Source organism: Pleurodeles waltl, chromosome 3_1 (assembly GCF_031143425.1).
Source record: "Pleurodeles waltl isolate 20211129_DDA chromosome 3_1, aPleWal1.hap1.20221129, whole genome shotgun sequence".
Taxonomy (NCBI): Eukaryota; Metazoa; Chordata; class Amphibia; order Caudata; family Salamandridae; genus Pleurodeles; species Pleurodeles waltl.
In genome coordinates, this window is record NC_090440.1 from 1,629,884,268 (window position 1) to 1,629,899,215 (window position 14,948).

General features: G+C 39.8%; 1 protein-coding gene across 1 annotated transcript in view; it reads left to right on the forward strand.

Moving 5' to 3' along the window:
• LOC138285403 (collagen alpha-1(XXVIII) chain-like) overlaps nt 1-14,948 on the forward strand; it is a 196,383-nt gene that overhangs the window by 13,922 nt on the left and 167,513 nt on the right. The window lies entirely within an intron of this gene.

The window sequence follows — 14,948 nt, forward strand, 5'->3', positions numbered from 1 at the left end:
ATGAACAATGTGCACCCGTTTAACTTGGGGGAAATACATGCAAAAACATAAAAACATGTGCACTTGGCAAAAGAGTAAATCATTCAAATACCAATCTTCTGACTCTTTAGGTTTGCCTTGTAAAAAGCTCACCCCGTTTCGGAAGAAGTCCCTGCTTTAGCTCTTTAACACACTGTAGCTTTGAAGTCTAGTGTGTCGTCAATTTGTCACAGTCTCACACTATCAACAAATTTAGGTGTAAGATGGTGGTAATGGGTAGAGTGAAACCCTGCTGTTTGTCGCCTAAGTCCTTTTAATAGGCAAAAGCAAATGGATATCTTATTTCTGAATGAATATATAGAAAATATTGCTGATTTTCTTTCCAAGCCAATGATGAACTGAGTTAGGGGATCTTGTGTGTTTTGCCAGTACAAGATTTCTTAAGTTCATAGCAAAATATCATCAATAAAACTAAACCAAGTTGATTCACGAATGTAACAATATCATTTCTTTTTCAAAATGAACATGTTGTTTAGCTCATTCTAATAGATTTGACAATACTGATGCAAACCAAATGGTGGTTGCAGTCACTTGTTGAATCGACATTTAGCTCACTTTACCACAATATGCCTACTCAGGCATTTTGTTTTTTCCATTCTAGCAGTAAATCAATTAGACAAAACAAGACAGACAAATAGCTTGCTACAAACTGTGATACAGACTTCATGACGAGAGTATATACAGGTGATCCACTACAATAATGAGGCTTCTGATACAATTGTTGTCCTAATCAGATTTTCCAAATCCTTTGATATTGGAGTACAGTCAGCACTCAGAAATTGTAATATGAGTGTAAGACAGGAAACTACAAATTAATGAAGATATCAGACTTAAGAGCACCTTCTCTTTTTGTCTAGCCCGGACAACACTGGACCAGAATACAAAGGCCGTCCGATGGCATCAATGTAGTGGGGTCTAAGCAATTTTAGTTTTCTTTCTAGAATAACTTCTATTGACATAATCAAGACTTGTCCTAGGACAAACGAGCCCAGGTGTATTCCTAGACCTCTACCAAAAGAAAGCATCCATTGCCCCAAAAGATGCACTGCCCCAGGGGATCCCAAACGTTCACTCGCATAAGCAGCAAAAACCCTTGCATCAGTCAAGGGGAAAGATCAGGATTTAGAGCTTTTATTCAATTTATTTTGAGGTACAGAAATTAAATAAAATGTTGTTTTCTTTTTGCTGGAAAGTGTTTAAGACTCCACCCTTATATCAGGTCTTCTGCTATAACTTGGTGAAAACACTTTGAACGTACTTAGAATTTAAGGCACATACTTAACATTTACTGGCATGAAATTTATGAATTATTAAGTGCCCTACATTTTAACTTAATACATAATGCCTTTTCAGTCCCAATCACTTAACGCTCTCAAAGATGTTAAAATTTGAGACAGCTATGAAGCAACACTTGATATATGATAGCTTGGGTGAACATTGCACTTGTAAAACTTTCTTTAACATTGATTTCACATACGGTAGTATTATTCTAGTATTCAAATTAAATAGGTAACTTTAAATTTAATATGAAAGTGTCCTAAACTTTACATACAAGTATTAAGGCCAATGTTACATCTACTTAAATAAGGGCAAAAATAATAATTCTGAATTACATTTCAGACGCTTTATCTTAATGCAGTTGTCATAAATGCATTAGCAAACTCTATGTGCATTTTTATTTTCTCAAGATCCTCTCATCCACAGGTATCAGTGAGTAGTGGTGGTTGGGCAGCTGCCCAACAGGCCCTTACTGGTTCAGTGACCGAGCCCCACTTATGACACATTGTCACAGCATTGAAAATCCTAATGTGGAATAACAAACATAAAAGGACAAGTTTCAACAGTGGCATGCAGACAGTAGAACCAATTTCAGTTTTGAATGTTCAACAATGCCCTTACGACTGTACCTGTTCAAACCTGTAAGACGCTGGGGAGCACTATCTCTGGAAATCAGAAACTTCAAAACACATGCCCACCTATATATCCTGAACTTCTACAGATTGATAGATTGTAAAAACATAACTATAAAGAAGATCACAAGGATCAGACCATCAAATACAGATAACTGTGGCTGCTTGCATACAGCCCATTGTATTCCCTGTGTTGGCCCATCAAAATAATCCTGCTCAATATCTGGTGTTTTACTTTCCTTTCAGGTCTGTTTGAAGAAACTTTAGACATAATATAATATAATATAATATAATATCATTGCTTAAGAAAGATATCTACCATGAAACATGTGAAAATGTATTGATCAAATATATAATTTATTAATCTTATTAATCTTTCCTGGCAAATTATATAGATCAAAGTAGAGCCATAATTGTCATGCAGGAAACCATATGATGCCAATAATATGGACAGTGGCTGGAAAGGCAACGCTATTGGTCAAATATACAAGGTTAACTAGACTATATAGAAAGCATGGGATGAAGACCCACAATTATCTATATGAGGTGTCAAGCCAACTTCCGCTCACAAGTGCAGCAGCTTTCAAGAATTATCACTGAGATTCTTGATGCTAAAGTGCCTACATTTTTGGAGAGTGCTGACAGTCACCTTTCCTTTTTTTTAAGGGATGAGGGCCAGACAGGCTTTTTATTTCAACATGCTTTTCTGCAATGGGCTGAGTCCTGGAAAGTGAATTTTGAAAGCACTGGGCCACTCCTGGTGTCACTGTCACTTTTCCCAGCTCCCCAAGGTTAATTACAAAAGATGCAGTGTGGCTTCAAGAGAGAGAGAGAGAGAGAGAGAGAGCGATCAGAGAGAGAGGAGCAAGAGGAGAGATGGAGAGAGAGAGAGAGAGAGAGTGGATGGAAAGAGAGAGACTGTGTAAGGAGAAAAAGAGAGTGGGGCTGGTTTGACCATTCTTGCAAGGCTGCTTTTGGTTCCCTAGTCCAGCCCTATAACTGATCCAATCACAAGAAGTGAAATAGTCACTTCCACAAATTTCTGTGGAGACTTTATAATGCAGCAACTTCTTCATCTCACTCTACCAGTATATGTTCTGCAGTGCTGGATCGCAAAATATCAGTTTCTGTTTTACCTTTCAGGCCTGAACACTAGACAGAGGGCTGGGAATATCCGACGTTCCACCCTTCCCTGATATAGATGCTATTACACAATTGAATACTCTTCTCCAATATCATAGAAATCCTTAAGGCACCCTTCAAATGCTCATTGAGGAACTGTTAAATCCATGCTATAGTGGAATCTACTACCATGGTGTTGTAAAGTTTATCTTGACAAGTAGCATGAAGTGTGGTGGACAGAAAATATTTGTAGCACTATTAGGTGGCTGACTCTGCTTCACTTTTACTTATGTGGTATATTTTAGTGTAATAAACCATTTATTTCATGAACCACTTCCTTTGTATACACAAAGCTGCAACCAAGCCCCCCTTTCTATTGGCTAGCAACATCTGACCTGTAGAAACTGCCCGTGGTTCTCATAAAAAGAGGTCTAAGGATATTCTCTGGAGATATATGGAGTTTGATCAGCTATGAAAGAGTTTAACACACAGTGAAGAAAAAATACATTACATTAAATACATTTCCTTCCGAAAGATATTTTTAGACAACCCAAATTTAAATCCATTAGCTTTACAAGTTGGATTCTTAGTCAAAAGCCTCATTGGTATATCACTGGGAAAGAACTGAGTCCCTGAGGTGAATCCTCAAAGGTTATTCCGCTACCATGGCCATTCTCCTACTGCTCTGGGTTAAGAAGGTTATTTTTCACAATATCAGATCATTTTACCACAACATTTTCAGAATTTTGCTTTTTTTATAAATAAAGTGATGCTGCTAGCCTTGGAGGTCTTGTGGCTCTGCCAGGCACTTGAGGATAGCTGCTGGGGTCATTCAAAAGATATGTTGCTTGTTGACATTCTTTCCAAAAGTGACTCTTCATCAACTTTTTGAAGCACACACTGGATTTTGCAGGACATTTTTCGGCTCAAAATATATCTGTGCCTTTTCCAAGCACGTGGCCATAAATAATGGTCTATGTTTCTTTTGCCACCGGTTGTATTTTACTGCTCATAATTCACCCTTGGTTGCTTCCCTCCCTCCACTCCAGCAATGACAGGTTTACCAGTAATCTGTTCAAAATTTACGGTCTGCTGATTGACTCCACTTGGCATTATATCCACAGGGTAATTGCCTTTTTTCTTATTACCAGCAATAACTTACAGCAGCTAGCACGCCACGTTTTCAGCCAGCCTTTTTAACACTGAAAATACAGTAACAATGACTGGATAATTTTGAACCGCTTCTGCCCAGTCAGAAAATTTTGCATTCATAGTAACTTTGTTTGTTGACATTTTTAAATTGTAATTGAAATAGTAATGCAGGCCAGAAACAGTGAGCATCTCCCAGCATTTTCTCTGAAAGCTATGAAGTATTTCCACGCCTTTGCGCCATTGCACTAAAACGGTAGTGGGTCTTAGCAATAGCTTGAAACCGGTGTTTTGAATTGACAGACATTTCTAATGGGAGAGTACGGGTATCATGTGTTCTGAGGTATGGAGTGCAGTGATACTCAGGCATCACCTATGAATTCCTCAGTCACAGAAGACATATAGAATTCGGTAACTATAATCTTGGTCACATTTTTTGTTGAAGCCACAGAGGGCACCTGACAAAATAAAAACAATTGGTTTTCAACAAATGTAAAATGGATCTCCTTGAACCAGTGCCAATGAAAATCATGAAGGCTACTCTTTCAAATGATAAGTTACATGGGTTTTACATGCTTGAAGACTGTATGGTGCTTGATTCCAGATTGTGACCCGCAGTTGTGCTTATGAGTGCATTTTGTATGCATATTTTGAACTGATGCAAGAGTGTTGCTTGCAATTATGGCGGTGTGATCATGCAGTGATGCTATATTTATTCCAGCGGTATGAGGGGCATGACAGAGTTTGTAGCTAGTTTCAGATTTCAAGTTATGGTTAGAGACTAGGTCCTTGAACACACATGAAGGGTTGTTGGTTAATTGAATGCGTGGACATGGAGCGCGTCTCAGGTTGGGACCACTCAATAGTTCACCCTCTGTATTACTCTCCAATATCGCTTTAAAATCATCTGTGAAGTTTTTCGTGCGTGCCCAAATACCTGGGTAAAATGTGTTTTGAAAAACAAAAAAAAACCTAGCCATGTTAGTGACATTCATCGTGTTTTGACTAATCAATAAAGCTAATGTGCTTCACAATACAGAATTCCTCAGAGTATCACATGTTTTTGTGATGTAGGAAAAACATCCGTTTCCTTTATATTTTTAGCTATCAAAGGCTATTGGCACATTCACCACGCCATATTTTAGGTCTCTTTTTAGTACTGCACTCATACAGTATTTAAAATTATTTCCATCAGAACAGAAACTTTGTACTGCTGTCCTCAATATTTCTACATATACAGCTATCATTCTAAAAATAAATAAATTGTGGTTCAGCGCCCATTTTTAAACTCCATTTTGTACCCAGCTTCCACAAATTCCAAAACAATCCAAAAACAAACGATGTACTGTAAACCAGATGCCTGAAGTGTTGAGTATCCGGACATAACTCGAAGCATATGTTATGGGGTTTTATGGTGTTGTTGTGGGCGTTGTAATAACACCTTTTGTTACCTGAATTGTGAACTCTGCCGACAGTGGTAATTCCAAAACATTCACAAGGTATTGGTTGACATAAAAGTGGAATAGTTCTGTTCGTGAACCCTTCAGTAGAGCCTTATACTTGCTTGTACTGGTGCATTGCAGGTGGAGATCTGGAAAAGAATTTGAAATATAACTAAAATTGTGATATTTTAGATCAGCTTCTCTGGCTATTTTGCAAAGACCCAGGTGTTATGGAATTGCGTTAGAAAGACAGTAAAAAATCATGCCTATGGCTCTGGCTTCCTATAATTCGACAGAATGTGCTATAGAAACGATTAATAAAATACAAGTGTTTCAGGGCTTTAAGGAAAGGGGTGTTTAAACTTGAACTTAATGGACGGAGGAATTTGGAGAATTTGAAAAGCACTGTTGAATGAGGATGTTCGAACAAAGTAGGGAAGGCAGACAGCCTGGAATACTGTCTTACATGAGATGTTTTTAAATGAAGCACAGTCAATCTACCTTTTACGCACAAATGACAGTGCCAGAAGGCCACACGGGCTGCTTTTATGCTACAATTATGGGAAAGTAGACAGCAATGTAGGCCATCAGGTTAAAAATATATTTTAAATCAATGTAACCTGCATGCCAGAGAAATATTAATATCACGTATTGGTGTTGCCATATGTGGCCAGTCATAAGTCGTTAGCCACAGTCCCCAGCATGGCCAGAAACAGAGGAAACCCTGTCATTATATTCCTCCACAATTGTTAGAAAACATTTGCACAGAGTGTATCCACAGTTGTCAAGAGTGTTTACGAAGTGCTAAGCTACTTTAATCAAATATTACTTTTGAATACGTCCTAGTAAAACTTCACAGTGCCCACTGATTTGCATGTTCATAAATTAAAGACTGAATATCACATTCTGCCTTTGCTTAGATGGGATGGCCCTTCTTCTTTGGTTGTATTGTTTTTATACCTGGTTTCTCCTTTCAAAGGCCCATGAGTCTGGGCCTGGAAATAAAGCATTGACCTGTGTGTGGCTTTGCACCAGCAACAACATATTCTTCCTGTAAACTTTTCTAACTGCTTTTCAGTTAGCTCTTTCACTAGCCTAGACTCCACTACATGTGTCATTTAGCACACTTGTTCATCCCACATATTTGGCCTACTTTCATCCAATGGAGACATCCATACTATTGCCTATTATCTTCAACCACTACATGGAGCTGCTTGGTGCTCTACTCACAGATAAAAGCATCTAGGTTTACCAATATGCTGATGATAGACAGCTTTACTTAATAGTCTCCTCTGCTCCAAACACCACTAAAATGCCTAAACATCATTAAGTGCTAGGATTCCAGCGCCTACCTGATGTTCAATCCAACCAACACAGAATCCCCAAGAACAGTAAAGAAAACACAATTCAAACCTGTTGCTATGACATGAACTTTGATGGCTTTAAACCCCTATTTTCATCGAATGCTAAGTCACTTGGATCACCCTTGACTCCAACCTCACTATCATGGAATGCATTGCCAAATAGCAAAATAAACGACAACTTTAGAACTCCTGCTCAAGTCCTTGTACTTGTGCATCTGGGTGATGGTAATGCTCTGCTCCATGACTTCTCTGCCTCCATACTGGCACCCATTAGGGGCTCCTACACGCTGCAGCACTTATAATCCAGGGCCTGAAGAAATATGATCACACCACCTCCGTCCTTTGGAACTCTATTATTGGTTCAAACTATCTTCATAACCAGCTGCATCATTTACAATGCTGTCACAACCAGCACACTGCTTATTTTGCAGACAAGCTTACTGTCTCTAGTGGTCCTGGGCACAGCCAGAACACCATAAGACTTTAGACTAAGAAGTGTAAAAGAAAAAAACATTGCAGCAGTCCTTTTCCATTTAAACAGTCAGGATTTGAACAATTTATCAGGAGTGCTATAATTCTGCTCCAATTTAGGGAAGAGTTGAAGATGCACCTCTTTAAAGAACGTTACATCGCTATGCATTAACCGCGCACAAACCAACAACCTCTCTTATAGATGCATTCAATTTATGCTGGTCTTTGACCCTACAAAACACTCCACTGCATTTTCGAGCTATAGAAATACCACATAAATACATACCTCCACAGTGGGGTGAATCAGTTCCTGCAGCTCCCAATCAGGCATGCATTGGAGCTCTTGTGTTGTTCGTCCTTTTGCCCGCACCCCTCTCCATTTCAACCACACACTGAATGGGATGGCAGTGTCACTTTCACAGACCTGATTAGAGTAATTCTGAACTCCATAAGGTGTTAGCACCTTTTCCGGTAGCGTAACACAGGTGATTACTAATAGTTTCATTACGTTATTTGCAATTTTATCAGTTAAGCATCACAGCTTAGTTTTTACAACATTAATGTTGTTTTACCCATTGAATATGCATGAATATATACATAGAGAAGCATTTTTGAAAAACATATTTTATCACTGAGTTGACTAAATCCAATTTTCCCTCACTAAATTCTCATAAATGTATGTCTTGAGCAGAGGCCTAGCAAGGACGACAGGGACCCTGTTGCAAGCGTAGGAAATGGCCCCCTACTTTCATTTGAGTAGTTAGGGGAGCCAATAATCTGAGATCTGTGAGCCTCCTTACTCCCTGGGCCTCAGTGCCACTGTTCCTGCTGAACTAATTATATCTATGCTCACTGCCACAGCCTCCTGCCCTGACTGCTTGAAGAACTGGTCTGGAGTATAGCTATGGAAAAATGCCTTATACTAGAGCACACAATGCTTGCAGGCACATTTGAAATATGTTTTAATACATAGCATCATCCAAGGATGCTCCCTTGAGCCGCGGTGGGGACAAAGGGAGGAAATGCACTGAAGTCATAAGAAAGATGTTGATGTCATGCTAATGGATTATTATAATGCGTTGATCTATGCTGTACCTGTTTATACGTAAGTGCATGGGTTATATTGTGCTGGTTTATTGAGAAAAACAATAAAACAGTTCTAAAAGATAAACACCACCACTTAATTATTAAAGCAGGTAACCACAAGGTCTTGTTGAAAGGCGTATCCGTGTCTAATTCCATGGGCCCTCCAGGCTGGAAGATCATTATGTTCAGTTTAGACTATTGTGTGGGGATATAAATGAAAATCTGTCAGGACAGTCTCAGTTAATAAAAGAGCACAACTTACAACCCTGTATATGTTCGCCTACATGAGGACACAGTGTTAGATAGAAGGATTTGGCCTGGGACATGTTCCATAAGTGAGCCCATTCACAAACGAGTTTGGGACTCCAAGAATGCACTTAATCCTTATGATCTATGGGCTGAAGAATTTCACATGTAGAGCACTAGCCTAGTGGATCAAACGGTACTCAGTTATTATTAACATCAAGCTCTTGACAAACATGCATACCAAAACGAGAACTAAAAGTCAAACATTGCACATCAACAGTATTTCACTGCTTCCTGAACGAGCAAAGAGGCCTATTTTTCATGGCAAGCACTGAGCAGGGAAGTGTAAAGTTTCCTTCCACTGGCAGTGCCATTCTCACCAACTCGAAGCACTATGTGAGATTATTCTACAGCAGCTACTGGTTTTATGTCAGAATGCCCTATACAAAAAGATTGTCTGACGTAACTGCTGTATCCTAAACATTCTTTACCACCCCCTGAGGCGTAGATCTGCTATTATCAGGCCTAATGGAGTGATGTTCTTACAGACGATATTGATCACAAAATATTTATGTAGGACCATGTTCTGACAAGCCATTAGATTAAAGACCACATATTTCTAATCATAAGGCATTCATGAAAAAAAATTATTACATCTACATTAGGAATTGTGATTATACATCACTAGTGATTTTTACATTAAGCTTTCGGGATTCCTTCTCTTAACCACCTTAAGCAAGATGCCATGCTCGCCATTACAGCTAGTTTGTGGCTCACAGGTAAAAATGTAACCTGTTAATTAGGGACTCCCCTGAATATTAAACCATTAAGACTGTCTGCTCCAGCTTCAACAATTCTTCTGCTCACATCTGTGTGAAACAGATCCTACGAACTGCTATCAAAGAGGGAAATGCTGCCTCATTTGTAGTGGTAAGATGTTGTGACCATTTCTAACGCACTCGTCGATGCTGTCACGAAGAAGGAGAGCAGGCCCTCAAAATAAACCAGAGTGGATGTACTAAAAACGACTGCTTTGTATTTCCCAAGGGTTATTTTTTTGGATTAGTTCTCTATCATTGTTGTGTCTGTGGAGACAGACCTTTGGTGTCCAGGTTTCTAACACCTCTCATTGGAGGACTGTGGCCCACTGTGATACCACCAGTTGCCATCTTGGAGTCAGGCCAGTTGTACCACATCACTGTACCTGATGCCAAAAGGCTAGAGTGGCTCTAACTTGCATATCAAGCTATAGATGCCTATTCCCCAACTTCCATAGTGCAGGGCAGACAACATAACACATTTTAACACAGCTGAGCATTAGTGCAAGCATATTAATACAATAATTTCGTTCTGCATAATAAAATGGACTGGTGAATCAGAAAGTGGATTAAGTCTTATTTCAGTATTGTAAGTTATCATTGAACAGAATAGACTATCCAGCACTCTACAACACCTATCAAAATTATCCACCCCTTGGCAGTCTATGTTTCATGAATCCCATGTTGCTACCCAGCTAACTCCACCTGAAATATGTGCCTTACAAGGGCCTAAGCTGTGATGTATATTTCCTTATGTCGCATCATTTTCAATTTTCTGTTTCAAGTAAAGACTTGTCTACATGCCTGTAGACAAGGTGGATAGATCTATAATAGACTATCAGGCTGATTTAGAGTTTGGCAGAGAGTGTTTTCCATTGCTACTGCAATGGAGCCCCCACTCAATCAAACTAAACGTTCACTTGCCTTATTTGAGGTCGAGTGCCCCTTTACTATGTCGGTGACGGAGATGACATACACTTCCGATGGACCAAAGGATTAAGGGCCATCAAAGGTTCGGACATTTTATCACCTGTCAAGTTAGCATGGGAAGTCAAATGGCCAGTTTTCACTGTCTGCCACTGCAAGGTAAAACCTGGCGGTAGGGAGCAGTGAAAACTGCTATATGCCCCCACACCATCAGAAACATCTCCCATGAAGAGGGGGACATTTATTTTCTTTTTTATTATCAAAACCAAAATCCTGTTTTGGGATTTTGGTTTTGAAAATAAAAAAAACAGGTTCAATGTTTGATGGACAGTACTGTCATGTTGACTGAGCTGCCCATCAAATATTTAATGCATTGACAGGAACTGCAGTAACAGCAGCTCCTGCTATGGTAGGAGATGTCCGCTGGGCCGGCAGACACCTCTATACTTGGAGGATGGGCACTCCATCAAGGTGACGGAGCATTTTACTCTGTGGCTCTGACAGAAAATAGACCGCCGTCTGCAGTCTAAATTGGCCCCATAATGAAAGTAATTGATGTAAAATTAAAAACACCCAAAATAAGCCATCCTCTCAAAAACACATCTTGTTAACTTATAGATACAATATTGAAAGGGAAAGCACAGATAAAACATTTGTTGTCAGAGACCAGGCTAATGTCACTTCAGTAGAAATTGAGGGGTGTGGAAAAAATGCCATAAGAAGCAAAGTAGAGAACTGGTGATACTGGACATTTGTGTCTATTATTGTATGTTTGGAAAGATGAGAAATCTAAGAATTTAAAGGGTACTTGACATTCAGAATATGAAGCAATGGTCACTTATCCCGTAAACTTCTTTCCAAATTACTTGAAGATGTAACCCAATGAAAGAGCAGATGGGTTGGATTCTAAAACACTCATCTTTGGCTATGATCCAAATCTAGAACAATAAATTCCTACTCTCTGAACCATACTCTAGTAATGTATACCTAAAAGCAGAGGAGAAAATGATGTGGGTGAATCACAGAGTGTTTAGTACACAAAATCGAGCATTTATGTAGGCATGGGCGACATTTCAGTTGTACTAGTTCAATTCATTAAATTTGCAACAATTTCTGTTATGGTTCCTACGTGAAAATAAGTGAAATTATGTCAATAGTCCGAGTTCCTGGGAGCACCAAAATAATGCTAGTGGACGGAAGTCGATTGGCTCTTGTTTGTGACGCTTAGGTTTGTTGCACTTAGTGCGAAGTTCGTCCTCATGTTTAAAATTGGCGCGAGGTGTAATGTCTGAGAAATGTTGCCTAATTACACAAAAGGAAATTACACGCATTTCACACACCCTATCAAAATGCAGCATCTGCAGGGGAAGATATTTCTTGAAGTGTGACTCCCCTTGGGGAGTGCTATGGTGATTAATAACCATTCCTTCTCAAGGTCTTGCTGCAGGTATATATCAAGGCAGGAACACGTGGCATTAGAGAGCCAACACAAAGGCAAGCAATCCTCCTTGATCCTACTCACATAATAGCCGTCAACAGAAATATACACCCTACTCTCATTTATGAAATAGGTTCGTTAGATTAATAGTTATTTACTCTGCAAAATGGTAAGCACACATATTTTTGGCACATACATTTTTCTCAATGTCGGTCGGTGGAGCAAAGGTCCTCTGGCAGAATTACTCCTTTATACTCAGTTGTATTCGTGTAAATGAGCTGCTCTTGAATGTCTCTATTTTTATTTTTACTCTCTCCTTACTCTACTTCCCCCCTCTCCAGTAATTATTTCCCATCACCAGCTCAAGACCTTAATAACAAGTCATTGTGTATATACGACACAAGGTTTTTACAAGATAATTGGTTTGTGAGGCTGTCACAAAGGTAGAGTTCTCAGAAATCCACTGAAATGTATATCATATTTTTAATATATGGGAGCAAAACCACGCCTTTATGCCACAAAAGTTTCAATTTCATCTTTCAACTAAGTTAAGTCATTCCGACTCTGGAGGCTCACATAAAAAAACAAAAAAACAGTTTTATTGAAACAAGAGCAACTGAAGGAATCTGTATGCACAAACAAAGTACAGGGAGGTGGGGTGTATGATTATTCCAAGCATAGCTATTAAATTTACTATGTTAAAGAAAATTAGGCATTTAATGGTAAGACTGTTGAAGCATCCAACCTCATTCATCATTATTGAAAGTATGCGTATATAGTAGTAATGATGTGTACTTCTCAGAAAAAATCTGAAAGGTAGTGCTTAGTGAATCAGAGATGTACTTGGTAGTGAGGTTAGCATCTGCTAGACACCGAATGGACCATAAGTCTAGAAAAAAATTCCAAGATCTTTCAGTTCAGTATTATCACTGAGGTTACTCAGGGCCTCTTTACGAGTCTGGCAGTCCATGGACCACCAGACTCGCAGTGGCGTTTGGACCGCTGCCGACAGGGGCGGTCCGACCACCATAATATGACCATGGCGGAGTCACCATTGTGTGACCACAGGCACCGCCAGGTTGCTGCCAGCCGTCGGCCTGGTGGTGCCGGTGGTCTCAATCCACCAGGGCAGCGCTTCAAGCAGCTCTGCCCTCTGGATTACGACCCACGTTTCCGCCAGCCTTTGCATGGCGGTCCCACTGCCATGCAAAGGCTGGTGGAAACGGGGCGCTGGGGGCCCCATTGGGGCCCCTGCAATGCCCATGCACAGGCAGTGAAAAGCGTGACAGGTGCTGCTGCACCAGACACACCACAACATTTATGCCGGCTCGTTTACAAGCCAGCATCAATGTTGTGGTGAGTATTCTGCTGGGCTAGCGGGCAGAAACACTGTTTCTGCCTGCTGGCCCAGCAGAAAACTCATAATTGGGTCGGCAGGGGAAAACCGGAGTGGCGGTTTTCCATCCCAAAGATTTTGGCGGGCGGCCTCTGACGCCTAACAAACTCAAAATGAGGCCCTCAGTGTGCAAAAAATCAGTATGGTTACCACTCCTCACATTTCAGGCCTGATTATCTATTCGTGAGTTCCTAAATGACTGACTACATAATAATTACAAATTCAGAAAGACATTTTATTATGAGGTCATTCAACATTTTAGTGGTGTTGGACTATGCAGTGGTTAATCAGAAATCCCTGCTTACTGCAGTCAAAACGTTGTGTGGGCAAACTTTTTAAAAAACAACAGCCTTATGAATATCTCTGTGGTAATTAATTATGAAATATGCAAATCTTCAGTAAAGGTGGGAAGTGAGTGAGTGAGTCTGCTACTCTGTAAGTGAGCCAGTGGGTGAGCAAGTGATTGAGTGAGTAACTGAATGAGTGAGAGACTGAATGAAATCATTTACATACTATGTTACTGTGGAGCAGACATCACTGCAGAATTTACGCATAGGGCAGGGTTCAAGACCCACAGTCCTGTGAACATTAATTTTGGTAATTTAAGGTGTTAGCTTCCTTTTGCAGAAACTATGGAATCAGATTCCTTTAATGATGACCCATAACATAAGTGTTTTACTCTAGTAGCAGAAGATCATCTTTGGGAAAGAACTTTGAGTATAATTTTACAAGAGAATGTAAGACTCCTGAAGGCGACTTTAACGTATTTTTTTCTTTGTGTTTTATGGAGTCTCATTTGTATATGCCCCGATGAATGAAGCACAGTGCCTTAATTCTAATATGGAAATTGAAACTAATCATTTAATGGTTGACCTTGTAGGTGAGGTGGTGAGGATCGATCACATTTCAATATGCAGTAGATACACAGAGTGGCTACTCTGGATCATTTACTGCTGGAAGGCTAACATTATGTGAGTTTGCATGGTCTAATCTACTGGTCAGTATGGCTCGAGACAAGATTGCTTCTCTTGTCCTAAGGAAAAAATGCAAATTATACACACAAGGAGATGCAAAATAGTGAAGGAGGTTTAGAACCAGTCTTGATTTTGATTTCATGCTTGCAAATTATCTAGTTGTCCCCTGGTACTTACCCACATTTCTAGTAGCATGTCAGGTTAGGGTACATTTCGCTAGAAAGTAGATTAGACAGCAATAAAGAAAGGGAGTAGTGAGTAGGGTGGTCGTTTTCACAAACTCTAATTCCTTTAGATTCAGGTGCAGGCCTGTTATTTTTCATGCAAGACTAGGTAGCCAAGAGCTACCTCAAGGATTACATGATTTCTTGCTAAAATCAATATAAACAATTGGTGGGCCTGCACAGACCTAATGGCCTGGGAACCAATTTTTCGGATGAGTATTTCTTGGTCAATTGTGAGTTGAAGACCTTGATAGAGAGGTCCAATAGACCAGGAAGGTTAAGAAACTTCCATCTGCAACGTTCAGTCCATTTCCCACACAAAGCATTGGATTTAGTGTCATG